This window comes from Carettochelys insculpta, chromosome 33, assembly GCF_033958435.1.
Source record: "Carettochelys insculpta isolate YL-2023 chromosome 33, ASM3395843v1, whole genome shotgun sequence".
NCBI classification, from domain to species: Eukaryota; Metazoa; Chordata; order Testudines; family Carettochelyidae; genus Carettochelys; species Carettochelys insculpta.
Window position 1 is genome coordinate 465,662 of NC_134169.1, and position 27,308 is coordinate 492,969.

Below are 27,308 nucleotides of genomic sequence, written 5' to 3' on the forward strand. Positions count from 1 at the left end.
AAGGCAACATTTTTTAGAAGCCCCCAAAAGGTGAAAAGGGTTAATATTTCTTTTACAATTACCAGCCTGCAGGGAATTAACAGAAATGAAGAGACTGGGGAGCTTGCTGGTGCGTGTGTATGAATATCTAGCTGAGGGAGGACATAAAGGCCTTGGATGTGAATTCCCAGAATAATTGACATCCTCTCGACACACACATTTACAAAGTGTGCAGAGACCTTTCCTGCTGGAAGTGATGTATTTGATAGACTCTGAATGAGCACCTCTTTATGGAAATAAGACCCAAAATTCTTCATGTCAGTCTCAACTTTCAGTTTCGCTGTGTAGCCAGATTTCAACAAAGGGAGGGGTTTGCTAGGTTTATCTGCATTGGCACTGACAAATGTTAAGGGTTCATTTCCATTTTCATAATCCCCATACGATAGAAATCCAGAGCATGTTGGGAAAGGTGATATAACTATTGTCATACAAGTGGCTGCCTTTGAAAAGGGGAGCATGGATTAGAAAGAAGATCACTTTACCTGGAATCAAATACTCTTATCACTGGCTGACATCCATATTTCACTCTTGCTTGAATCGCTAATCTTCAGATCCCTGTAAGACAAACTCTTCTTCCCCAGGCTCCTTTTTCTGTCCCAGCCCAGAGTAGTTTTTCAAATGGGTGTTGATTAAACTTTCTCTCCTCACGCGCACACCACAGCTTCCCCACTGACCTAGGTTCTCCCACTCACATAGCTACCATCACTCAGGAAGGCAGATTTCCTTTGTGTGTGGGACAGTGTTCTTCTATATGCTTGGAGACTGTTTAGTAGAAATCAGAGAAAATGCACTGAAGGACATGAGCCGATCTGTGAGGTGTGGCTGGGTTTGCATTCAGGGTAGGTAAGTCTTTTATCTGGCACATTTGATTATCTAGCCCCCCGGGTGCCCTGTGAGTGATAGAGAATAGATCTTCTACAATATCAATATATCAAAGCAAAACCTGGGGTTGAAGACACATGCTTTGTCCTTTATATTCCTGATTTTAGCACAGGCCCTTCAAGGAGGTGTTGGTGGTGTAGTGGTGAGCATGGCTGCCTTCCAAGCAGTTGGTCTGGGTTCAATTTCCAGTCAACACAGGTTAACTTCTTGCTTTTAATTTCTCTGTTGGAAGCGGAGAGAGGACATGTCCTGCTCCTTGGTGAAATGGGAAGTGTCTTGGCTTTTTAAGCTATCATGCTTGGTGTGAGCCAAGTTCTGTCAGCTAAAGGTTGTGGATAGCTTCTGTGCAACCCGCCCCACTGCCTTGTGGGTTATCCTGGTAAGGTGCAAGGCTGAGGGAGTAAACCCAGACAGAAAGTCCGGAGGGGAGTCCTTAGGCAGTTCTGTGCCAACTTCTGGCATTGACCTGGCAGTCTCTGCAGCTGAGCTGGTACCAGACGGAGAGGTTATCCTCTCCTTTGGATGATGTCAGTAAAGTCGAGAGGGGGACACTGGAGTCTGGGAAGCCCAGGGTCCCACAAAATTGCCCAGGCTCGTGCCTGGAGAGGTACTCCAGCATCTGCAGTAGCTTTGTTGATTTTCAAAAGGCATTTGACAGGATAGATCAGAAAGTGACTTGGGTGCTGTTGGAGTCACAGGGAGTGAATAGAAGACTGATCGGTTGTTGACAGGTATCAACAACAATGCTCAGGCAGTGGTAAGAATGTGTGGAGGGATGGGCATTTGGTTATAACAAGTATCTTCATCATGCATCTTGACAAGATGGAGGAAAAAGTAGACGGAGTAGCTGCTCGGGATGATAATCTACAAGCTGAGGTTTGTGGATAATATAGTTCTCATTGAAGATGATGAAAAGAAGGAAACAAGAATGGTGCAGGTGCTAAATGAGGAAGGGAAGTGGTAAAGATGGATTATGAATATTGTTATACAAAAACAACGATATATGTAGATTAGAAAATTAGAAGGGAGATCAGTGCAGATGGGATCGAAGTAGAGAAGATCACATATGTGGGAAGCAACATCATATATGCTCTGGGCTGTGAGAAGGAAATAGCGACTTGAATTGTGAAAGCAAGTGCGTGTCTGAAGGCAATGGATGAGAACTGAAGAAACAAAGCAATTATGTTAGGAGCAAAGCTGAGTGTCTCGAACACGTGTGTATTCAGCAGCATGATGTGCGGTTGTGAGACATGAGTGATAAGGAAAGATTCAAAGAGAAGGATATTGGCATTTGAGAGGAGCTGTTATAAAAAGATTCGGATAATGGGATAGATGCTGAAGCTCACCTATGAGGAATTCTACATAAAGAAGCAACTGAAAGAAAACCTACTGCAGCAGGTTATGCAATGGAAGTTACAGGAATTTGAGTCTATCTGCAGAATGCAGGAGGAAAAAAAAATCAAGACCCTGGTATTTAACATTATGAATGGTTCAAACAGGAAAGGCAGAGCCCACAGAGAATGGGGAGATGGTGCACTAGATGGGTGTGGAGTTTGTCTACAGAAACTAAGCTGTTCCACACTGAACAGGGAAAGAATGAAGGAAATTGGGAGTCATTGGCCACCAGTGAGCACTGAGCCACTGGTCCTTGAGGGTCTGTGGATTAGCTGGTTGAAGCGCATGTCTTAGAAGCAGAGGAGCCTGGGTCCCATTCCCAGTAGTGCCTGGGTTTTAGCAATGGCGATGGGCTCTGTGGCTTAGCTGATGAATGCATGACCTGGCATCCACCCACCCTCAGGCTCTGTCTCCCATTCCCCACAGCCCTGAGCCCTGGCTAGGAATTACTTCAGACCCTGCTGCCCCTCACCCGTTGCGCTAGGCCCCTGCCGGGTGTCCCCTCAAACCCTGCCTGTCCCCTCTCTCTGCTGCCCTGAGCACAACATTAACATGGCCCATGTTCCCTGACAGAGGGTAACACCATCACCACCTGCTGCAACGTGCTTCCAGCGGAGGGAGCCCAGTCTGCTGCCTGCTCTTGAGCTCAGCTGCTCCCAGCTCACCCACAGCACATGGCCTTGGAGCAGCTGCTCTCCTGCCTGCTCTCCTACCCACAGACACAGAGCCCGCAGGAGCAGACCCCACAGCTGTCACCCCAACTCCAGAACCTTCTGCGAATGCAGCACTAAACCTGCCCACCAAAATGACCCACATGCAACTCACTCCTACCCGCTCCAAGTGTATTACCATATTAGGTACACGGCTCACATGTGCATCAGCACTTTCTCTCACCTGAGGTAGTCCATGGTCCTGACTTCCTCTTTCAAATACTGCCTCCAGAGCAAACGTGTGTGAGTTCCCAGCAGGTGGGAGAGGAGATGTTCAAAGAGCTCTCTTGTACCCTTGCACACAGCTAAGCACAGACGGCCCCAAATCCTGCCTCCACATTGAGAGGTTTGGTGGGGGGAACCCAGCTGTAAGAGGAAGGGGCTCTGGTCTCACTTTGCGTTGGAAGAAAAGGCTGGAGAATGCAATTCTTATTGGAGAACGTGGGCATCGATCCCACTGCCTGTTGCATGCAAAGCAATGCAATTAGCTCTACCTTTTGAGCTAATTCCCCAGGGTATGAGATAAAGCCCTGCCCCAGCCGCCTCACTGTTCAGTCCATATGTCCCTGCAGCTCCCCGGCTCCTTTCCTAAGACGACACTTGTAAGACCCGTTCCTACCAGCTGGCTGGCTGAGCTGTTCAGACAGTGCTGCTAATAACGCCGAAATGACAGTTTCCAGTTCAAGGTGAGCCCTTGGGGCATCTTGACTAAGTGGCCTGGCTGCTCTGGACAGGGAGGTTCCTGTGGCTTTGCAGTGCCTGATGTCCTCTGAACAGGTTCTACTGGCTGCGTCAACTCCCTGGACTCAGCTTCATTAAGCGCCATGGGCAGGTGATATCCATGTAACAGGGGTGGCTCTGTGAACTGCAGAGGTCTGTAGCATGCGGTGCTTAGGCAGATACTTCATTTCTGAGAGCAGCTGCAGTGGAGATTGTGGAGAGTTAGTGGTCTGTGGGAGGAGATGTTTCCATTGGGGCTCTGGGGTGGATTTTTATGTTTCACTGAATGGCCATGTCTGTGATTTATTTATAGGGCCATTTTCAGAGTGCTCCATCTGGGTGTGTTTAACAGCTGGAGCTGTAAGAAAGGGTGATCAAATAGAGGTACTGAAATGGGGCATTAATATTCTTTTTAATATGACGTCACATGAAATAACTGTTAGAAGCATTGCACCTTGTGAGTTATCCCCCGGTTAGATGTGTTTGTCTTCCGTACCTTTGATCTGTTCCAAACATGTATTTATAGGTAAGGATGTTTATCTGTACCCATGATGCAAATCTGCACATGACCCCAGCATTGGTGTTGCCCCTAAAAAATTCATCCCTCCTCAAAGGAAATTCCACCAGCCCGAGGATGGGCAATGTCAGAGAGAACACGGATGTGGCCTTTGTCCTCTGGTGGCTGAAAGAGGATGCTGTGAGGCCTGCAGCTGGTGAACCTCGTGGGCTGCTGCCCTCCCACAATGGTCAGACCACTGGAAGGATGCAGAGCAGAAGCTATAATTCTGGATAGTTTTGCAGAAAATGTTTCCGCCCGGCCCTGGAATTGACTGGGGCTGAGGGAGGTGCGGACTCTTCCATGTTACACCACTGAGGGGACAATGCTACTCCTTTTGCTTGACACCTCTCAGATTAGTCATCTGATTTTTCTGGCCATATTTGGGAAACTGATTCATTCTGTCTGGTGCACTCCGCTGTGGGAACAAGAGCCACAAGAATGCAGGTAGCAGTGTCTGGGAGTGGATATATTGCTTGGCATTTAGCCACCAAGGTCATGAGGTGCAGTGCCTCAGTTTCCCCTTCCCCACCGCAGTGCAGGCTTGTTACCCCTTTCCTGCTCTACCCAGTTGTAAGCCTGTCTAAAGGTCGTGGCTTACAAGCTGCCTCCTTCTGGGACTGCTCTGCTCCTGTCCCAGCATGTCCACAATCTTTCTCCCAAAATCACGTGTGTCACACACTGTTAAAGGATTCACCATCACACCTGGCCCACAGACAGCCACAGACACCCCCAGCCAGGCTGCTCCCCACCCCCTGGAAGGCTCAACACTGACCAAAGGCCTCTCACAGATCAGCCTGAGGCCAGATTGGCAAAGATACCCCCAGCCAGGCTGTTCCCTTGACTCTGGCAGGCCACACAGTGACTGAAAGCCTCCCCTCAACCAGCATGGGGCCAGCTGCGGACAGTCCGCTCCCAGTGTCAGGAGACGGCAGGAAGCAGAGCAGCTCCTCAGCAGCTTTGTCACCACTCCCGCTTATGGGACTCAGTGTGGCAGTGGGGCAGGAGATGTGGCCTCAAGAGGTTTCTCCCCTTCTAGTGAGAAGCAGAGAAACCCCTAGGGCTGCAAAGGGGCAATTAAATCAGCCCCCTCCCACACAAGGACGAGCACCATTTGGAAGAGGGAAACTGCCCAACACACAAGCCTGATCTGCCCCACCTCTTCTTTGGCAAGTCCAGAAAGGTCATGGCTCAGTGGGAGCAGCCAGGGCTCATGCCTGACCAGCGACTGCTTCCCAGAGTCCAGTTGGAGCCAGACCCTTTCTCAGAGCAGCCAAGGAGAAGGTTGCAGTCTGTGGGCAAAGGCTGCACAGAGCGAGTAGGACCATATCGGAACTTGAACTATCAACGGCCTCATCCGAAGTCCAACACTGGATCCAACTGGCCACACAGAAAAGCGGCGCCTGAGCCCTCCTTTCCGGCAGGCAGATGTTCTGCTTCTTATGCCGTTTTGCAATGAGCAGAGACTCTCTGGGCTCCCATCAGTAAGTGGTGGGGACAGAGTCTCGGCGTTAGAGGAACCTCCCAGAAACCAGCCTGCACCCCCCACTGGTACACAGCCCTCCCCATGGACCAAACCCAAAGGGGCCTTGCTGTTGTGTTCACCTCAGCTGCTCTGAGGGAGGCCACTGCTGTGGCTCAAACCTTCCTGCCCTCACATCCCACCGAGCCAGACCCGGAAAGGCCTGTCTGACCTGGCATGGGAGTGGAGAGGCTGTTTCAATAAAGGGGAGGGGGTCCTCCAAATCTGTGCTACGTTCCCCCACTTGCCGTTCCCCCAACCCTGGCTCTGCACTACGTGGGACTGAAAAATGTAGTCAGCTGTGAACCTCCTTGTTACCCCAATGTTTTTCACTGGGCCTGGCCTGCCCCTGCCTCAGTTGCTCACTGGCCTGGCCCACACCCCTCCCCATCCAGCAGTTTAGATTCCCATCGCTAGAGAAGATTGTGACCAGAATACACCACTGAAGACAGTTGAGCCAACCACATCCCAGCTTTTACCCTGTTCACCCCACAACCCCCTCTGTCCACTTTGCACCTGCCACTCACTGCTGTCAGGCTCTCCCCTAGAGGTTCCTCTGCCCCACTTCAGGCTCCCCCCAGCCCGACGATGTCAGTGGAGCTACTCGGGCCATGGGCCAGGCACTTGCCACTATTTCCTGTCTGAGTGCAGCAGGAGGTGACCCTGGGGGAGAAGGTGGGGCAGGGACTGGTGGAGGCAGACACCAGCAGACACTGTGGGATGAAGCAGACGGGTGCAGGCAGAGACAGAGCAGAGCAGGACAGCATTGCAGAAGCAGAGCAGAGTGGGGCATGGGAGGGACGCCTACTTCCCCGGAGCTTTGCTCCCAGCAGGTAGCAGCAGCCAGCTTCTGTCTGGAGCACTGAACACATCACAACTGCTACATTTCTCCCCGGAAACAGCCAGGCGTTGTGAAACAGGATTAGGGACCCAGCCTCTTGCATGTGCCACACCAGCATGTCTTGCCCTGGGTGGGGGTAAAACACAGACTTCGCTGTGAGCAGGATTTGAACCTGCGCAGGGAAACCCTATTGGATTTCAAGTCCAACACCTTAACCACTCGGTCATCACAGCTCTGAGTTCTTTAGGGTTTTGTTATCATGGATACTGGACAATAATGAGACAATGTCACTGGCAATACAGAATTCAAACAGCAACCTGGCTCCCAGCATTGAGGGGATTTGGGGATCTCTGTGCTCAGCCAGGTGCAATGGCACAAGAGAGCACCTTGAACATCTCCCCTCCCCCTGGATGGAACGGGAACAGCTCTGACCTGGAGGCTGGAGTTGTGAGGAAGTCAGGACCATGGACAAAGCACATGGCTGGGATGCAGCGCTCAGGATCCCTTCCCCAGTAACAGGTATCTACTCCCATCTGACACTGTGTTCTGCTTAAGCTGCCCAGCTGCCTCCAGCATGGGCTGCGCTCAGGGACATGTAGTTAACCTGCCCTGCAGATGTGAGGTCATCAGCTCCCTCCCACCATTTGGCTCCCGCACTCAGTGAGTCAATAGGGAGTCTTCAGCAAGTTCTCCTCAGTTGTTTACTTCATGTCCGGTGCAAGTGGGCTCTTCTTTTTCCTCCCCTTGCTGAGGAAGACAAAGAGAAGAAAGGAGCAGGATGCTGCCACCTAGACACCATGCACAGGCTGACAACATTCTTCTCAGGAGCATTCAACAGTGTCAGAGAAAGCAGGGATGGTGTGTAATAGGACAAGAGCCATGGGCACATGTAGAGAAACCAGCCCAGGGGACCTTTGCTCAAAAACCAGGCCACTTACAACCCCAGGCTGGGATTTCCTCCTTTCTAAGGGAAATCCCAACAACCACTCTTCCACCCCCACTGGCCAGCCAGATCTCCCACCAGCAAACCCACAGACTTGTCAGCTGCTATTCCACCCCAGACCAAAAACCCCAAATTCAGGTGATTTGGGGGAAGAAAGGCAAAGGTGAAACCACACACACCCAAGTGTTGTCTGGCAGTACACTGGGCCCTTGAACACATGGCTTGAGTAGTGTTAGAACCACCTGCAAACCAAGTGTGCTAACCAGCCAACTGGACAGTAGCAAACAACGGATCCTTCTGGACAAAATCAAAGGCAACTGCTGGGCTGTTGTGGTCTCTGGAATGGGACTGCTGCATGTATGCACCCCTCGGAGGACAAGGGTTTAAGTCAAGTCACTGTTGACAAGGAGGTGCTGGCAGGCAGAGCCTGTGTGGTGCACTGGAATGAATGCTGATCATCTTACTTGTGGTTATTATATGGCCCCCAGGCATTTAAATGCCACCAATACAGGCACCGACTCCTGCAGCTCCGCCATGCTGCTGCTGAAATAATGGAACAATATTGAACAGGTTTAAAGGTGAGAAGGGCCAGACTCCAGAACAAGGCCCCCAGACCTGTCAGAATTCAGATGGGGCAACGTGGTTGGGTGCCCCCAAGGAGCATGTGCCCTGGTTCATAATAGCAGCAGGTCTTTGGAAATCACTTGGACTGCTGATTCACTTCCCAGATTTTTTCCTATGGTATAATGGGATTTCAAAGTTGGTGGGGTCCTTTCAAAAAGGATCCCCGTCTGGACGAGCCACGCAGGAGCGAAACGAGGAAATTTCAAAGCGCTGCATCTGGAGGCATGCAAATGAGGCGCTGAATATACATTTCAGTGCCTCATTCGTATTCTTCTGAATGGCCATTTGCCAGGCTATTTCAAAGATTTCTCTCAGTGTAGACGTAGCCCTTCTGAAAGAGTGGGCTGGGTCAGTCCTTCATCTGTGTTCCTAAAGGAGAAAGAGTTTCCTTCCCATTCCCCTGGAGATACCATCATGGTTTCAGCTTAGGGACTTGTCCCAGTTGGTGTTTTCCCCAGAAGGAATAGTTTATAAGAGCAGAAGAGCACGAAGGTTTGAGTCACACGGGCAGCATTTAAAACTACAAGGCAGCCCCAGAACATCTCCTCTAAACCCCTGCACATCCCAGGCCACCGCACCCCACCCAGTTACCCCTGCAAAGAGCCCAGGCACTTGGATTAGACCACCTGGCAACTCCCCTCTTGGGCCGTGTCTACACGTGCCCCAAACTTCGAAATGGCCATGCAAATAAGACTTATTAAACATTTGTATGTTCTGCAGTTGTTAAAGAAATTCTAGTCTTCGGTTATGCACACACATATTTCTTTGTTATAAGCTGTTGCAAATGTTCAGGCTGGAGCCTGGCTCTGCTCTTCTACTTTTTTCCCCACGGGTATGTCTGCACTGGAGAGCTCTTTTTTCAAAAAAGCCGCAGCTCTTTCAAAAAGTCCTGTTGAGCATCTACACAGGAAGGCTGTGGCTCCACTGCCCAGCCCTTTTGGAAGTGGCATGGAAATGTGGCCAATAAGAAATGCAAATGAGTTGCAGACTTAAATATTGCATGTGTCATTTGCATAACCACTTGGGACCTCAATTCTGGAAGAGCTGCTATTGAAAGTCCCAGTTGTGAGTGCAGCTGCTTCCCTCTCCTCCAGCAGCTGAGCCAGTAAAGGACTCCCCTCAGTTTCTCTTAGGTCCCCCATCCACACATGGAGGGGAAGCAGTGGCTTGAGGATGCAATTTAAGGGAGGGCAAGATACACCTACTGGGCACATTGAGCTTCTGTAGTGTAGTGGTTATCACATTTGCCTAATACACAAAAGGTCCCTGGGTCAAAGCCAGGCAGAAGCATGAGCATCTCTGTTTGTGTCACTTTCTCTTATGCCCCTGAGGGCTCATCTCTTTCTCCTGTAGCCTCTCTCTCTGACAAGCCCAACACCCATGTGACAGAAGAAGTTGAACCAGACCCTGTTGTCCAGGAGGGGAGCCCAGCAGATGCATTGCTGCTCGTGCACAGAAGCTCTCTCCTGGCACGTACTTGAAGGGTTTTCCCTCACTGATTTCACTGGCTGGGAACCACAGAACTATCTTTGCCCCTCCTCCAACCGAAGCTGTGCCAGGCAAGTGCCCCTGCCCTATCCCACGTGTTCCCTCCCAGCCACAGCCTGCTCCTGAACCTGCCTCCCATCAGCTCCCTACCTCACAGACAGGCCTGGCAGAGAAGGGGGCAATAAAGCCGGAGCTGCTGTGCTAACAGAGCAGCTGGAAAGGAGCAGAGCATGTCAGGAGGAGACACAAAGGCTGCAGACCCTGCCCATGGCCCTGGTCTGTACCCACCCAGCAGGGACACATGCACAGAGCTGGGGCAGGGCCCAGCCCCAGAGTAGAGAATGGTCATGGCCGGGCTGTGCTGCTCCCAGGCCAGGGCACCACAGGGCCCTGCTCACCCCAGGAAGCAGCACTGCAGGGGACAGGAGTGAGCGGAGCCCTGTTGGGCCAAACCTGCCCGTCCTGTGTCCCCGGCCAGACTTCCTGGCAGGGCTGAAGTTGGGACATGTGAAAAAGTTCCAGGCACGTTGGGTGAGGTGCCGAGTGGTGAAGGGGATGGACGGCTAATCCATTGTGCTCCGCAGGGTTTGAATCCCATCCTCACTGAGCCTTTATAGGCACCATCCTGCTGAGCTTTGTTGAGTTCCAGTCCTCTTGTGTGATGCTACTTCTAGCACAGCTGAGCCTGCTGCCTCCCAGCTCCTGCGCTGGGCAGACTCCAAGCACAGGCCAACTCTGTGAGGCTGAGCTGAGCTCTGGCTGCCGGGGATGAGAAAATTTCATTTGCCTGACATGGCCCAGCCCATCTCCAGTGTCAGACCAACAGTGCCACACTCACCTCAGTCCCCTGCAGCCAGGGTGCAGGGGTGCAGTGCCCCAGCCAGACAGCGTGGCAAGGTGGGGGCACCCCTGGCTGAGCTGCACCCAGTGACATGGGCAGCTGTCTCTAAGGAAAGTCCTGTTCCCAAGGCTGAATCAGGGATTCTGGTCTCTCCCAGCTCCTGGGCTGGGCAGTGCACAGCTGGGAAAAGAGCAGATACTTGCCCATGGGGAATGAATCTTTCAATGCCCTGACTGCAATAGATTCTCCCACAGCACCAGCAACAGGCCGTGAGGCAGGTCTCCATTCAACTGTGCCACCCTGGGCAAGCCCTGAGTTCTTCTGTGCTTCTCAGCAGCTGGGGAATGCCTCTTTGGGACATGTCTCCTGTCCCACAGGTAAAAGGAGCCCCACTGTTAAGGGGCCCCACTTGGGGATTGCCCGATTTTCTACCACCTTGTGATGCTGGCCTCAGCATGCCTGCTTAGGGGGGTGGGTTTGGTGGAGGGGAGAAGCCAGGCCAGGGGAGGGGGGGGCTCTTTATGGAAGTCCTCTGGCGACATGTACTCATGGTCCTCCCATCTTCTTAAGCTGTCCTGAGGTGCTCTGTGGCATTAGAGCCATCCCATGGATGTGTCAGTACCAGCAGCTGCACCTCCAGGTGCCCAAAGGAGGAGAGGTGAGCTGGGCTGCTGCCCGGAGCCATCAGGCCCCTCCACAAGAGTGGGTCCATGTCTGGGAGGCCCTATGGGAGTAGTTTGATTGGGGGATCAAGTGAGCACCACTCAGGTGCCCCCCCCCCACACAATCCCACCACTACCTGCAACCCGCCCCCACCACTCACTCACTGCCTCAATGACCTGCACACCAGCCCGACCACAAACCCATTGCCCCCACCACCGGCTCTCCACCCCCACACGTAACACACGGGGGTGTGTGAAAAACAAAACTGATTCCTTGTTACACAACCAAAAAGCTCAGCTCTGACCACGGACCATAACAAACACCATCAGAACTAACTATGTGCAATGGGGGGATAACTATATACACTAACTGTTTACATGGGGGGGCGTGACATGGGGCACATGGGGCTGTCTGAGGGTGAGGGAGCTGATGGGTGCTGGTGGCCGTGGCCTTATCTGTGGGGCTGTGGTGTGCCCGGGCCCTGGCATGTGGGGGGGGGTCATGCCCTGGGGGCGTGTGCCCTGTGGGGTTCATGCCTGACAGTCCACCGCCATGGTCTGGGAATGACCATTGGGCAGATGTCCAGCTGGAGCTGTGGGAGGGGACGTCCACCACAAGCTCAACCTCCTCGCTGGGTCACTTTGGTGCTGGGGGAGATGGTCCCTGCTCTGGCCCTGGGGGTGTGGGGCTGGGCTCTGGTCCTGACTCAGGCTTCACGTCCTGCTGGGGCACCTCAGCCATGGCATCAAGGAAGGCCAGGGGAGAGGAGGTGTCCTTGGGGCGCAGGGTGGCTTTGAGCTCCCGGTAATAGGGGCAAGCGGTGGGGACAGCCCCTGGGCCAGATGGCCAAGTCCTGCACCCAGGCATAACCCTGCTGCAACTCCTTACTAGACCTTACTCCTGATATGGTGAGATAGGCAGGAAGGGTGACCCCAAGTGGTCAGGCCCTTGCCCAGCTGGTTGAACACTTCTGCACTCCATTGTTTGCTTCCCATTTCATGGAGCACCTCCTCCTCACTCCAGAGGTCACAGAGCTCAGAGTCAGTGCAGGAAGGGCCCCACTTCCTGTTCCAATGGCTGGAGGCCTGAGAGCCATGGGATGGCCTGGTGGGGGAGCCCTGGGGGCACTCAGGGGGCTGGCTGACATCCGGTCTACACAACTCCTCCTTGTACTGTCTTTGTTTGTACTAGAGCCAAGGAGAAGAACACACATTTCCTGCCAGAGGCCGGGACAACAGTGAAAACTGTTTGGTAGGCTGAGAACAGTTGTGCAAGAAAGGAAGCGCCCAGCATGGGGCTTGAACCCATGAGCCTGAGATTAAGAGTCTCATGCTCTGCCAACTGAGCTAGCCGGGCCACAAGTAAAATGCTCCATACAGCCTATCACAGAGTAGAAAGAGTCAAATGTGCCTGTCAGCTGGGCAAAAGTCAAATGTGTGGGGCAAAGTGCTCGCAAGGGCCGGACTCCAGTCTTTGTTATCTGGGCTGCAGGAGGTGAGATGCAAAGAAAACAGACTGTTGGAGTGAATCTTGGCCAAGCCTCTCACTGGTGCTGCTACATCTCCCGAACACCTCACACACCTACGGCAATTTCTGCACAACAAATGAATGCTGACACCATTGATCTCAGCGCAGAGCCGGTGCAGTCAGTAGAACACGTTTCTTTTTCATACAGAGTGAACACACATTTGCAGAGAGTTTTCTGTGGGAAATTGCCTGTTAGTGACTCTCCAGAGAAAGGGGCATTCGTGGCTCACAGACTGTTGTGCTTCACAACAATGGGCGATGGGACGAGAAAGGAGGACCCTGATTCATTCACTCTTCAGTTCCACTGGGGAGGGCAGCACCTTAACCGAGTGTTTTCCCTGCCTTCAATTTGCTCAGCATCAGCTGGATCAGGCTCTGACCTGCCCCAGGTGAACGTCGGTCGTCCAGCGCAGTTAGTCAAGAGGGAAGGAGAACGGGACAAAGAGGCTCCTTCTCATGCTCATTTTCCTCACCCTGATTCCTCTCCAGCCTCATGGGCAGAGCGGAGGAAGGAGACTCCCTGTGGGGAAGCCCCGGGGGTGTCTGAGATGGCCCCAGCCCTGCAGCCTGTCCCACATGGCTGGTGTCAGGGACTCTCTGTGAGGTCATCACCTTCCAACTTCTTTTAACCAATCAGCTGAGGTGCTGTAAAAGGCCCTTGTGATGTCACTCCCACACCTGCCCCTGGCCAGCAGGGCTCATGTCCTGCCCCTGGCAGCCCCTTCGCATGGCTGAGCTGCTACCCCTGTGTCACCCCCACTCTCTCAGGGACATTCTGGGGCTCTAGCCGGCTGCACATGGGAACACCAGAGGCTGCTCTGTGCCACAGGCTCTTTGCAGAGATCATCTCATCTGACGCCCCTGCAGATCACAGGCCTCCTGTATGGTGCAGTCGGGAGTGTGGCACCAAAGCGCACACCAGACAGGCACTTGGTCTGCACTAGAACACGCCCAGGGCTAGAGAAAGCCCCACACCTCTGGGGTGTTTGAAGGATATTAATGCAGTGACTGGAAGGGAAAGGACCCAAAGTCCACACTTGTGGGTCTGTATCATAATTCACTTGCAGAACATCTCTGTGCTCAGGTCTGCACATTTCACAATTTTATTTCTCTCTCAAGTTTACATTTAATTCTCTGAGCAGTGAGTTCTGAAATTCCTAATCTGGCCAGAGTAATGACCAATAGATTGATAGCTAGATAGATAGACACCAAACATCAATCAATCAATCTATCGAATTGGGAATACTTCTACCATTCATAAAATTCCTTCCCTTTAATTTTAGTTAAATTGAATTCCCCTTTAATTGCAGCAAGGGAGGTTGGAGATTTGGAAATATTTCCTGTCAGGGCAGTTAAGCACTGAAATAAATGGCCTCAGGTAAGGGCAAAGTCTTCATCTTTGGAGATATTTTAGAATTTGGATAAATATAAATAAGGAAACTTTTTACATTGGTCCCCACTTTTCATCCCTGAAATTAGCAGCTCCCCCAGAATCTGTCTCATGTGATCAGACCTGACAGAAATTTAAGTGATGTTCATATATATAAAAATCCCATTTGGGCGCGTGGAAGAAAATAAGTCTGCAGAAAGGAAAAACTGAGAAGCAGTAACAGATTTCATCATTTTTAATGAGGTGGATGAGCCTGTGACCCAGCAGCTGACTGGGCTCTGCCCCCCTTAGGGAATTTCATAAGACTTAAGACTTTGGATCTTCTGTGCCCTGCTTCTTGGCCTGGGAGTCTCAACTCTTCTCTTTAGTGGACGACACATCCCCTGCAGCCCCTGGGGGAGGTAGGGAAGGGGGAAATCACATATGCAGGAATTGCCCTGTGTTTCCCATTGGCCAGGAAGGGGGAACCACAGCCAATAGGAAGTGGTGGGTGGTGTGTTCAAAATGTCACAATGTGCTTGGAGACACTTTCCCCTCGCCCCCAGGAGCTGCTGCTAGTGGGAGGTGAACCTGCTTTACCCCACTGCACCACCCCATGGCTGCATCACAGTTTGATATGCCCCCAATCTACGCTGCTGCACAAGGGATACTGCTGCTACCCAAAGCCCTGCAGCGCCTGGAGGATTTGCTGGAGGCACAAGACTGTCTACGCAGAATCTCTGAGCCTGTATATCAGTTCTGGCATCTCCAGGGCCTCTCTGTTCCCTGGCAGCCTGGCCCACACAGCACAGAAGGAACACAGGGCTGGGACTGGGGACTCATCTGCCCAGCTCCCATTGCAATGAATGCAATCAACTGGGAAATGTTGAGGTGCCCTATGCAGCTGTGCAGTCAGCATATGGATAAGGACGGCCCTGCCACTGTGTACTTCGCTGGCAGGGAGCAATCTAGAGCCCTGATGGGAAGAGATTCCAGCATGCACATGTGGTGAGGCTGGCCAGCCTGTTGGAAAGGGGCTTTGGCCATTTCCATCCCTCCTCTCTCTTGGCTACTTACTTCACGTGACTGAGAAGGACTTGGGCCCTGGACACAGCCTGGCCAGCCTTTCCCCATCCCAGGAGATGTTCTTCATCACAGGGGTCTTGTCCTGTCCTCATTGTGTTGACCTGATGGCCAAAATTCTTACTGTCCAAATACACCCAACCAGGGGCAGGGTCTCCAGCCCATGTGGCAGAGGAAGGCTTAATAGTCACTACCTTTACATAAGGGACAGGCTTCCTCATGGGTCTGGAAAAGGTGAGGCTGGGGCTTGCCTGGACCCAGCCTCCCAAAGCACAAAGCCAGCCCCCAGAAGCTCGCACTGCTCTACACACCTCCCACAGGAAGGTGCAGCAGGAGCACCCTGGCAGTGGCACCTGCCCGCCACAGCAGTTCCAGTGGTTTTCTTTAATCTCCGTTTCCTCCCCAGTTCTGCTGGCCTCAAAGCTCCAGGAATCAGGGAACTGATAAACACAGGAGACCACTGCCCCAGCCAATCGTGGTCCCCAGCACTTCTGCAGAGGTTCTTGTGGAACTCTGGAAATCCTCTTCAGTGACATTCAAGTGTCTAAGTGTCTGGCTGAATCACTGCCCAGGCTGCACCTGCAGGAAGAGGCTGGCAGCAGAGATTGTCAGCAGGAGCAGATGGGACTAGAAATCAGGGATGGAAGCTGGTAAGACAGAGGCTTCAGGTAAAGGGCAGCCCCTTGTAGGGCTGAGGGTTCATAGCCAGCACAGCCAAATGAAGGGGTGTTGTAGGAAGCAGTCCAGGGAAGGAGAAGGGAAAGCTGAGAAGGGAAAGCGCAGAAGTGCTGCATGTGGAGTCGATGCTGAGCTGCAGCCAGAAGGAGGGATTCCCCCAACAGCCACTGAGGGTGTGGCATAGATGTGGCTTGTGGCAGGGAACAAGAGGACTGCCTGGGTCACTGTGGGAGTGACAGGGAATTAAAGGACTGTAGCCTAGAAAGGGGGAAATGCCAAGTTATCCAGGAAAAAGGCAAAGCTGGAAGCTGGACATTTGCGGCTTCCACCAGCAAGTGGTGCTGCCCCAGTGACAAGGAGGGACATAAACGCTGGGAGGACAACATCTTAACAGAGCTAATGCCTGAGCTGAGCCATCCAGTAGCAAAAGGCTGCTTCATCATACTGACGAATGAACAGAAGGAAAACATGCAAAGAGACATCGGTCCCCTCAGATGTCTGGGTAAGATATCAGAGAAAGGCAGAAGAAGGGCTTGCCTGGGACTTGAGCCCCGGAGCTCTCCCACCCCTTGAGCAACATGCCACCATCAGAATGGAGGCACTGGGCATACTCCAGAACCAGCCTGGAACACACAGCCAGTGCTCTGAGAAGTCCTGCACCTAACTTCACCTTTCCAAGGTTATTTCCAAGCTCTCTTCACAGTCCTGAAGCAAGAAACCAACTTCCCACTTGGAACAGGTCACAAACCCCTCTGTCAAAACAAAAATCAGTCAAGGAGCACTTTAAGGACAAGGAAAACAATTTAGGAGGCAAACTTTGATTGGACAGACCCACTTCTGCAGACCATAGCCATACCAGAACAGACTCGATATTAAAGGCACAGAGACCCTAAAACAGTAATCAAGGAGGACAATTCAGAAAAAAATGATCAAGGTGGCAAATCACAGAGCAAAGGGGTGGAAGCCGGGGGTGCGGGGGAGGTCAAGAATTAGATTAAGCCAAGTATGCAAATAAGCCCCTTTAGTGAATCAGAAAATCCCCATCCCAGTTCAAACAATGTGTCAATGTGCCGAATTTGAGTAGAAAAGACAGCTCAGCTGTTTCCCTTTGAATAGTGGTGGGAATTTTTTTTTCAGTAACATGCATACTCTTAAGTCATTAATAGAATGGTCAGTCCATTAAAATGTTGACAAACTGGTTTGTGGATCCGGAGTGTTTTGATGCCTGTTTTGTGCCCATTAACCCTTTGTTGAAGGGAATTAGAAGTTTGTCCAACACACAAAGCATCTGGGCATTGTTGGCATATGATGGTAAGAGAAACGTAGGGAACACAAAGTCAGGGAGAGCAGCAAACACACTCTGTGGTGGGAGCATCAGGGAGTTCAACTCAAGACTTCTTGCTCCCTGAGCAACACTCGGCCTTGCAAAACTCATCTTTGGAGGAAAAGCAAACATCACATATCAGAGTTTTAGACAAAAACAAAACCAACCAACCCCCGCCACACAAACCCCAGCTGCACTTGACTTCTCCTTGCCAAAGCCTTCCCCACACTTCCTCCTGCCTGGAGGGAGATTCAGCTGGTGCTGCTGGGCTCAGTCATTCACAGCTCTGCCTGGTCTGTGTGACCCCACTCAGCACAAGTTGAGCTTCCTCCGGTGCCTTATAAGATCCAAACAGCATCAAAGCTGGGCAGCCCCAAGTGTTGGGGCTGGCAGGGAGTCAGGTGTGGGCACAAAGCAGAGCTTTATCTGATATTTCAAGGAAAGAAGTAGAAAAAGTAGTGGTACGACTATAGAAAAACAAATGCTGGAGAAATAAGATCATGCGAGAGATGATCAAAAACAGCAGAGAAAGAACGTTTCAGGAAATACCCCGACTATATAAGATTGTATGGAAGGAAGGAAAGTCCACTGAGGAACGGACAACAACCGTGCTAGCGACAATACACAAGAAAGGAAGTGCACAGAAGGTTTGACCTAACAAGTCATCTAGGCAAGCTACTGCTGATGATACTGATGGAGAGATTGAGATAAAAAATAAAAGAACATCTAACAGGCAAGCAGGTGGGATTTGGGAAAGATAAAAGGACCATACAGCAAATATAGATACTAATATTAATTGCAGAGAAAGCTCAATGAAAGAACAAGGACATCTGCAACTGCTTCATTGTTTGGGAAGGAGGCTCTTGAAGAATTTCAAATTTCTACCCCACCATCAACCTTAGTCTGGACCAGTCCACAAAAGTGATCCACTTCCTGCACACTACTGCAACTGTGCAGATAAGCGATGGTCACTTAAATACCACCCTATACCGAAAACCCACAGACATATATGCTTATCTACACAACTCCAGATTCCATCCAGAGGAGACTACATGATCCATTGTATACAGCCAGGCACGAAGGTACAACCGTATTTGCGCTGCTCCATCAGAGACAAACATCTACAAGACCTTTACCAAGCTTTCCTCAAACTACAATACCCACCAAAGGAAGTGAGGAAACAGATTGACAGAGCCAGACGGGTACCCAGAAGCCACCTGCTACAAGTGGTCTCACAAGGAAAACAAGAGAACACCACTGGCCATCTCACATACAGTCACTACTTTAGACCTCTCCAACACATCATCCATGATCTGCAAACCATCCTGGACAATGACTCTTCACTCTCACAGCCCTTGAGAGGCAGGTTTGTCCTCGCATACAGACAGCCTGCCAACCTAAAACAACTCCTCACCACCAACTAAAGATCACAACACAGTAACACTAAACAGGGAACCAAGCCCTGCAACAAACCTTGCTGCCAGTTCTTCTCGCATATCTACACCACGAATATCCTCACAGGACCTAACAGCAACCATACCATCAGGGGCTCCTTTACCTGCACATCTACTAATATAATATATACCATCGGGCACCAGCAATACCCCACTGCAATTTACTTTGGCCAAACTGGACAGTCTCTATGAAAAAAACTAAATGGACATAAACCAGACATCAGAAAGGGAAATGGAAACAAACCTGTGGGAGAGCACTTCAATCTCCCTGGACACTCAGTAACAGATTTGAAAGTTGCAGTTCTACAACAAAGACATTTTAAAAATCAAATTGAGAGAGAAATCTCTGAGCTGCAATTTATTTGCAAATTTAACTCCATCAACCAAGGATTAAACAGATACTGGGAGTTGCTGGCTCCTTCCAAAAGCAGCTTCTCTGCCCTGGGTGTGAACAGCTCCACATTAGACTCTGACAATGGGCCACATCCCCCTGTGTGATCTGACTTACTTTTTCCTATTTTGATCCAAACTACTGATAATGGGCCATTTCCACCTGGACAGAATAGACCTTGTCAGCTCTGGCCCTCCCTTTTACTGGGACCCCACTCTTGGTGTTAGGAGAATCATACTCACACCAACTGAGCGATCCAGCCTGCACAGTGACAGCTCACAAGGGCCCTTTCAGAAAGGAGCAAGAGGCAGCTGCAGGGTCCCTGGGGCCTCTGGAATTCGCTTGCTACCCCTCCCCCACTGCTCAGAATCCCCACAGCAGGTGGGAGAGAAGATGATCCAAGTGCTCTTTTGTGCCCTTGCACACAGCTGAGCACAGACACCTCCAAATGCCCCTGTCCATGGAGAGCTTCCTGGGGAGCAGCCAAGAAGAAGGAAGTGGGGAGGGGTCTCCCATTGCCTCAGAAGAAAAGTCTGCACTGGAGAATGTGGGTATCGATCCCACTACCTCTTGCATGCTAAGCAAGCGCTCTACCATTTGAGCTAATTCCCCTCTGCACAAGGAAATGTTCTGCCCCAGCCACCTCATTATTGAATCCATATGTCCCTGCAGCTCCCCTGACTGCTTTCCCAAGATGACACTTGTAAAACCAGTTCCAACCAGCTGGCTGAGCAGTTTCGACAGTGGTGATAATAACGTCACGGTGACGGTTTCAAGCTCCAGGTGAGCCCTTGGGGCATCTTGACTAAGTGGCCTGGCTGCTGTGGAAGGGGAGGTTCCAGCACGCACAGGGAGTTGTGCAAGTCCAGCCTTGTGGGAGGGCTCTATGGGAATCCCTGCCTACATCACAATGCCACTGCCTGGGGCTGCTGGTGGTGCTTTCTAACAGCTCTGGCTAGTAAACACACCCAGATGGGGCACTCTGAAAACAGCTCTAGAAATAAATCACACACATGGCCAGAAATTAAAAGCATAAAAATATGCCCCAGGGCCCCAATGTGAACCCCTCCTCCCACAGACGCTGACTGTCCATCATCTCCTCTGCAGCTGCTCTCAGAAATGAAGCATCTGCCAAAGCACGACATGCTACAGACCTCTGCAGTTCACAGAGCCACCCCTGTTGTGTGTATATCACCAGCCCATGTAGATCAGTGAAACTCTGAGCCCAGGGAGGTGACACAGGCAGTGGAACCTGTTCAGAGGCCATCAGGCACTGCAAAGCCAGGCTGCCAGGCACCAGCACCCCCAGGCAGTGGCATTGTGATGCAGACAGGGATTCCCACAGAGCCCTCCCACAAGGCTGGCACGGAACAGCTCCCTGTGCGTGATGGAACCTCCCTGTCCATAGCAGCCAGGCCACTTCATCAAGATGCCCCAAGGGCTCACATAGAGCTTGAAACTGTCACCATGGCATTATTAGCAGCTGTGTCTAAAAAGCTCAGCCAGGCAGCTGGTAGGAACTGGGCTAACAAGGGTCAGGCTGCTGCTGTCCACCAACATAAGCCAGCCAGCTCATGCCCCCAGCTCCAGTGTGGACAGGCATTCTGTCTGTACTGTCCGTGCGCGTGGATCATTTCTGTGTTTCCAGTTTCCATACGCTGCTTTCCAGGTTGGGTCTATCATAGAGGCGGCATATTGCCTTCTGCCCTGGAAATGATCCCGTGTGCTGATTCTCAGCCAGTCATTCCCAGGCTGTTGTGTGGAGCACTGGTGCTCCATGCAATGGGAATGGCCGTTCTGGGAAAGAATTTCCATGCTCGTGATATTTTTCCTTCTCAAATATTAACTAAGAAGTGACGTGTCTCTAAAAACCCTGATGGGTTTGAACAGTATTTCGGAGGGCCGGGACCAGCAGCTTTCTGCCCTGTGTGGGCTTGTTTTGGTGGGGGGCTACCAAGTGGGAAGAGGAAGGAGGCACTAGAAGCACTTAGCCCCTGGCCTGACACTGCCTTGGAGAAGAGGGAATAAAAACACACCTCCCCCTGGAGAACGTGGGCATCAGTGCTACTGTCTCTCTCGTGCTGAGCAAGCGCTCTACCACTTGAGCCAATTCCCCTCTGGCTGAATGAGCTCTTCTGACCCACTGAACTCATTCCAGAGGCGACAGCGTTCCTGCAGCTGCCTCATGGCTGGGGCTCAGGCACACAAAGTTACGTCTGCACAGTGGTAGTCCTGAAGTTTGACATAGGACTTATCAGTAGGACTGACGAAACCCAGGGAAGCATCTGCTCCTAAATAGCTGCTCGTCTGTGAGGCGCCAAAGGACTTCTTGTTGTTTTTATCAGCTACTGGCTCTTTGCTGAAACGTGGTCCTGAAGAGCACCCAGAGCTCCTTTTCTGAGGGTGGTCTCAGGGTGCACTTCTTGCTCAGGATGAGAAAGCTGCAGGGTTCCCAAGCCCAAACTAGCCCTTCTTCTGCCTTTCTCTGACAGTGTGTCAGGACAAGTGGGGGCTGGTGTCCTTGTGTGTGTTTTTCTTCCCTTCATTTGCTCAAGATGTGGCCCCTGCTGTGACGACACCTGTCCCGTTTGCTGTGGCAGCACCTCTCACTGGCAGAAGCTGCAAAGGTCCAGCTTTTGAGTCAGCATTTGTCTGGATAACTTGGCATTTCCCCCCTCCTGGGACCAAGTCCTTCAATTCTCTGTCACTCCCACAGTGACCCTGCAGTCTTCTCATTCCCTGCCACAGGCCTGGTCCACACCATGACCTCAGTGGCAGCTGGGGGAACCTAGGCCCATCCTCCATCTGCTCCAGCCCCAGGGGGACCTGACACCCCATACAACTGGGCTTTCCCCTCCCAGCTCTCACTGCTTCTCCCTGGACTCCTTCCTACACCTCCCCCTTCAGTTGGCTGGACTGGCTCTGAACCCTCAGCCTCTCAAGTGTCACTCTGTGAATGTCTTGTCTCTTTACTCACAGGGCCACCTTCTGACCCATGGCAGTGGTGCTGGTGTTAGCCTGTCTCACTCATGTCTTGATTTAGGGGGCTCTGGGCCAATGCATGCAGCCAATGCAAGCCCAGCTTCCCCGACACACTCACTGCCCTGTGGTGTGTGTGCGCCCAGGGACAGGATTGGAGTCTGTGGTGTTAATGATATGACTTTAAATGCTTGTACAGGGACAGTGGAGCTGCACAGGCCAGAGCCCAGATGAGGCCAATTCTCTCTCTCTCTAATCGGTTGCCCTACAGCACCCGAGGCAGAGGCCCAGGCCAGGCAGCTGCAGGGACATTAGCTCAGCAAAGGTGCCCACTGAATGTGTTTCTACAGGACAAGGTGAGCCCAGGGGAGGAGCAAAGAAGTTCACAATAGCACAGGAGGCCTCTTTAAACAGCCACACCTGCCCCTCGGGTGTCCCCAGCCAGCCAAGGAGTGGCAGAAAGGTTCCTGGCAGTGTTCACCTTGGGATGTTTCAAAAGCCCAGGCACCACTCAGGTGAGGTGGCTGAGGGGAAAAGGAAAAGGATTGCGAATGTGTTGTACTCTGCACACTGCATTCAAATCCCATTATTGTTTGGCCTTTCTGCTTCCTTTCCTACTGAAGTCTCTTCTGTGCCTCCTGCTTTCAACACACGCCATCCCCGACCCTGCTGGGCAGACTCCAAGCACAAGGTAACTGCTTGAGGCTGGAGGGGGATGCTTGAATGTTCCATGGCAGGGCCCAATCTATCTCCTATGCCAGCCCCACAGTGCCACACTCCCCCCTGCTAAGCAGGGCCCCAAACACACCTGGGGAATGCGATGCCTCAGCCAGGCAGAGGGGAAAGGACAGCTGTGACTCAGCTGCAGACAAGGGCATGGGAATATGCCTGGGAGGGAAGGCCCTTTTCCCCAAGGCTGCCTCAGGGGCTCTGGTTTCTCCCAGCTGCTGGGCTGGGCTGTGCAGAGCTGGGGAAGGTGCAGACCTTTGCCCTGGGCAAATGAACCTGGCACTCCCCTCTCTCTGCCCTTGACAGCAGTGCATCTATTTGCAGCACCTGCCACAGGTCCTCCTGAATTCCTAGAAGGGCTGCTGTGTTCTTGAGGCTGAACTTATTGCAGGTATATTAGTGAACCAGCCCAACAAGAGACCCAGCTCCAGGGAGCCTCATTCCTCAACCAAGAGGAAGAAATTGTCACTCACATGCACAAAGAGTCCCCCTTGATTTACAGACCAGGAAGAGATTTACACTGAACAAACAGAAGGTCCCACTGAGATTTGAACTCAGATCACAGGATTCAGAGTCCTGAGTGCTGCCCATTACACCATAGGACCGGTCCCTTTTTTTTTTTTTCTCAGCTCCTGTAACTATTTTTAAGCTGGCACCCTGCAGCGCTTGCCACCCTCCAGCTGTTTCGCCACTCAGGACACTGCTTCCTGCCCCATCTCTGCTGCTGTCCTCCCCCAGACATCAATCCCTGCCCTTCTCTCTGCTAAGCCCAGAGAGACTAGACAGGTTCATTATTCTTTTCAAGTAACCAGCCTGGAGAGAACTAATGGAGAGGCAGAGACAAGACAGGCTGGTGGTGATTGTCGAGGAATACCTGGGTGAGGGAGGATACAATAAGCCTGGCTCTGAATTCACACACATTTAAAAGTGCGCAGATAGATGTGGCTGAATGGGATACATTTTATAGACTCTCAGTGAGCACCTCTATGCTCACATCACTCTCTCTTGTCAGATGACTGAAGGGTTTGCTAGGGTTATATGCATTGGCAGTAGCAAATGTTGAGGGTTCATCTCCATATGAGAAATACACATAGAATAGAAATCCAGAATGTGATGGGAAAAGGGAGGTCTTTAGATTTGAACAAAAATCTCTTAAACTGTATTTAGACAGCCTACCACGGAACTGTACCACCACACACAGAGTGCTCCTTGGATTCATTCATCTTTATTCCCCTGCAGGACAAACACTGTTTCTCCCAGCTTCTGTCCCTTCCCCAGCTCACAGTGGTTTTCCAAAGGGGGTTTGATTAAACTTTGTTTCTCGATGCACATATTACAGCTCATCCCCTGCTTCTCTGGTTTCTCCCACTAACAGAGCTACAGCCACTTAGGGAGACAGATTACCAGCATGTGTGGGGCACCTCTCTCTCATCTGCTTGGAGCATCATCAATCACTGCAAAAAGAACCTGCTGAAGGACACCCACCAATCAATCAGATGCTGCTGAGTTTGCAGTCAGTGGCAGTAATTTTTCTATCTGGCACTTTTGATGATCCTGCAGCTTGCTTCCTTGAGATGGTTAGACTGCAGCTGCTATTTAGGGCCACAGAGGTACAGACATTTCAGTGCTCTACTCTGGTTCTGCTCCCCCTCCTGCAGAGAGGGCAAATGGAACCTTTGCAATTGGCCCACATTTCAAATAAGGTATTTCCAGATGAACCATGCAATTGGCAATGCACAAACTGCGCCAGTTACTTTGAGATACACCTGCAGTCTAACCATAGGCGGTCAGTGTCTTTCCTCTTCCTTTTTGGCTGCCACCCCCAAAAAAGCCATGCAGTGGTGAGGGCCTCTTAGCTGTTGATCCAACCTTGGCTATGACTGAGCTGAGCTCTGAGGTGTACAAAGCGGTGAGCTGCTCGTGTTTCAGTAGTGCAATGGCTTGGGGCCAATATTGCAAAGAAACGTTCTGAGTTCAAGTTTCCTCTACTGTACCAGATGCTGTTTGGGAAGAAGGGGCTTTTGAAATCCAGGGGAGTGTTTCGAAGGGTCCCCTATTACACTCACAGCATGTATTCTGAAAGCAGCACTTTCAAAGCAAGAGTGGCTGCCATTCTGTTAATGGGGTGCTGCACATTCACGGCAGTGCCTCATTAGCATCTGGCGACGTGGCTCATTACCACAGCCCCTCTCAAACAAGAGGCTAGTGTGGCCAGAGCCTCTGTGAACTCCCAACCAAGGCTGTTGTGGCCTCCCTCAGCCAGATATTCCCACCCAATCACCACCGAGCTTGCCAATCTTTGCATCTCCATGACTTCTTTCCAGACTGGTAACTGGAAAAGCAAAGAAAAGAAAAATGAGCTCTGGGGGCTTCAGAGAAATGTGCCCCTCTGGCCAGTTGGCGCGAGTAACAACAAGGGTTGGGAGCGATGGCTGGGAGTGGGCAGGGGAAGATGGGGCAGGAAGGAGCACTCAAGGAAAGTGACTCCCCTGGCATTTTACAGCCCTGCAGCACAAGCCAAACCCAGCTGCCCCAGCTCTGAGAGCGGCACCTGGGTGTGCTAGTGGCTGAGTGCCCTGGCTGGGGCTGAGAAGTGGCCGTGTCAGCGTCTCACTCAGGTCAATTCTGGAAGGGAGTTAAGCTAGTGAAAACAGCCCAGGGGCAGGGAAGTGTTTCCCTGGACTCTCCGGCATTTTAGTGGGTCTGGCTGCTTTGGAGCCAGGACACTGACCTGTCCTGCTGCAGTCATTACCCCAAAGGGGCTTGGGGGTTCCAGTCTCAGACACAGCACACAAAGCCGCCCTCAGCAGCACTGCAAGAGCCACCCCACAGTGTAGCAGTCGCTATGTGCAGGTTGACCTGAAAGCCCAGAGCGGCTCCTTTCCCACAAGGACAGGAGTGTCCAGGAGGGCCTGGAGCACTGACCTGTCACGAGCATGTGAACCTTCAGAACATCCATTGTGGGTTAGAACAAAGGTCCCTTCATCCCCATGTCCTGTCAGGTCCAACACCAGGGGCTGCAGAAGGTAGCAGCCCGGCACCCCTGGGAGCTGAACCCAGCAGCTCCTGTGTGCTCCTTTCAGCTGTGGAGCAGGAGATATGTCCCAAAGAGCCTTTTCCCAGCTGCTGAGAAGCACAGAAGAACTCAGGGCTTGCCCAGCGGGGAACAGTTGAATGGAGACCTGCCCCAGGCCCTGTGGCTGGATCTATTGCTGTCAGGGGCAGAGAAACATTCCTTCCCCCTGGGCAAGTATCTGCTCTTTTCCCGGATGTGCACTGCCCAGCCCAGGAGCTGGGAGAGACCAGAGCACTGCATCAAGCCTTGGGGAACCAGCAATTCACTCAGAGGCAGCTGCATCTGTGCCTGACCTCAGCTGAGTCAGGGCTGCCCCCTCCTTGCCAGGGAACTACACCCCTGGCTGTGTTTGGGGCCCTGCTTAGCTCCAGGCAGCAGCACTGCAGGGGGCAGAGGTGAGTGGAGCTGACACTGGAGTCAGGCTTGGCACTTTCAGGGCAAATGAAATCATCCCACCCCCACCTCTGCCAGCTGGAGCTCAGCTCAGCCTCACAGAGGTGTCCTGTGCTTGGAGGCAGCAGGCTCAGCTGTGGTGGAAGTAGCATACCAATATAAGGCTGGAAATCAACAAAGAAAGATGCGATGAGGATGGGATTTGAACCCATGTGTGCAGAGCACAATGGATTAGCAGTCCATCGCCTTAACCACTCGGCCACCTCATCTTCTCCTGCTGCAAGTTTTTCATATGTCCCAAAATCAACCCTACCAGGAACCTTTCTACAACTCACTGGTGTGCCAGGGACACAGGATGGGCAGATTTGGCCCGGCAGTGCTACTCTCACTCCTGTTCCCTGCAGTGCGACTTCCTGGGGTGAGCAGGGCCCCAAACACAGCCGGGGTGCAGCACCCCAGCCAGACATGGGGACAAGATTGGGAGCAGCCCTGGCTCAGCTGCAGCCACTCACATGGGCAGCTACCTCTGAGAGAAGGGCCTGTCCCTAAGGCTGGCTCAGGGGCTCTGGTCTCTCCCAGCAGCTGGGATGAGCTGGGCTGTGCACAGCTGGGAAAGGGGCAGACACTTGCCTGTGCGGTTGAATGTCACACTCCCCTCTCTCTGACACTGAGAGCAATAGATCAGTCTGCAGCACCAGCCACAGGGCCTGAGGCAGGTGTCCATGTGGCTGTCCCACCCTGGAAACCCTGGGGTCCCTGCTCAGCAGTGCCCACAGAAAGGCTCTTAAGAAATAACATAAGAACATAGCTGCCCTTACCCAGTCGATAAGGTGAACATAAGAACGGCCATACTGGGTCAGAGCAAAGGTCCATCTAGCCCAGTATCCTGTCTGCCGACAGTAGCCAGTGCCGGGTGCCCCAGAGGAGGTGAACCGAAGACAACGGTCAAGCGATTTCTCTCCTGCCATCCGTCTCCCGCCTTCAACAAAAGGCTCAGCACCATCCCTTACCCCTTGCTAATAGCCATCTATGGACCTAACCTCCAAATATTTATCAAGCTCTTTTTTAAACTCTGTTCGAG

At 52.0% G+C, this 27,308-nt stretch overlaps 7 non-coding genes across 7 annotated transcripts; 2 read left to right on the forward strand and 5 right to left on the reverse strand.

Annotated features, from left to right (window-relative positions):
- The first annotated feature begins 1,046 nt into the window (after positions 1 to 1,046).
- TRNAG-UCC (transfer RNA glycine (anticodon UCC)) lies at positions 1,047 to 1,118 on the forward strand. The gene has a single exon. It is a non-coding gene; the product is annotated as a tRNA-Gly (tRNA).
- Positions 1,119 to 6,816: 5,698 nt separating this feature from the next.
- On the reverse strand, positions 6,817 to 6,898 carry TRNAS-UGA (transfer RNA serine (anticodon UGA)). Its single transcript has one exon. It is a non-coding gene; the product is annotated as a tRNA-Ser (tRNA).
- Positions 6,899 to 9,449: 2,551 nt separating this feature from the next.
- On the forward strand, positions 9,450 to 9,522 carry TRNAI-AAU (transfer RNA isoleucine (anticodon AAU)). Its single transcript has one exon. It is a non-coding gene; the product is annotated as a tRNA-Ile (tRNA).
- A 2,985-nt stretch (positions 9,523 to 12,507) lies between these two features.
- TRNAK-CUU (transfer RNA lysine (anticodon CUU)) lies at positions 12,508 to 12,580 on the reverse strand. Its single transcript has one exon. It is a non-coding gene; the product is annotated as a tRNA-Lys (tRNA).
- Positions 12,581 to 19,589: 7,009 nt separating this feature from the next.
- TRNAA-AGC (transfer RNA alanine (anticodon AGC)) lies at positions 19,590 to 19,662 on the reverse strand. The gene has a single exon. It is a non-coding gene; the product is annotated as a tRNA-Ala (tRNA).
- Positions 19,663 to 23,291: 3,629 nt separating this feature from the next.
- On the reverse strand, positions 23,292 to 23,363 carry TRNAQ-CUG (transfer RNA glutamine (anticodon CUG)). Its single transcript has one exon. It is a non-coding gene; the product is annotated as a tRNA-Gln (tRNA).
- A 3,051-nt stretch (positions 23,364 to 26,414) lies between these two features.
- Positions 26,415 to 26,496, reverse strand: TRNAS-GCU (transfer RNA serine (anticodon GCU)). Its single transcript has one exon. It is a non-coding gene; the product is annotated as a tRNA-Ser (tRNA).
- Positions 26,497 to 27,308: the final 812 nt, after the last annotated feature.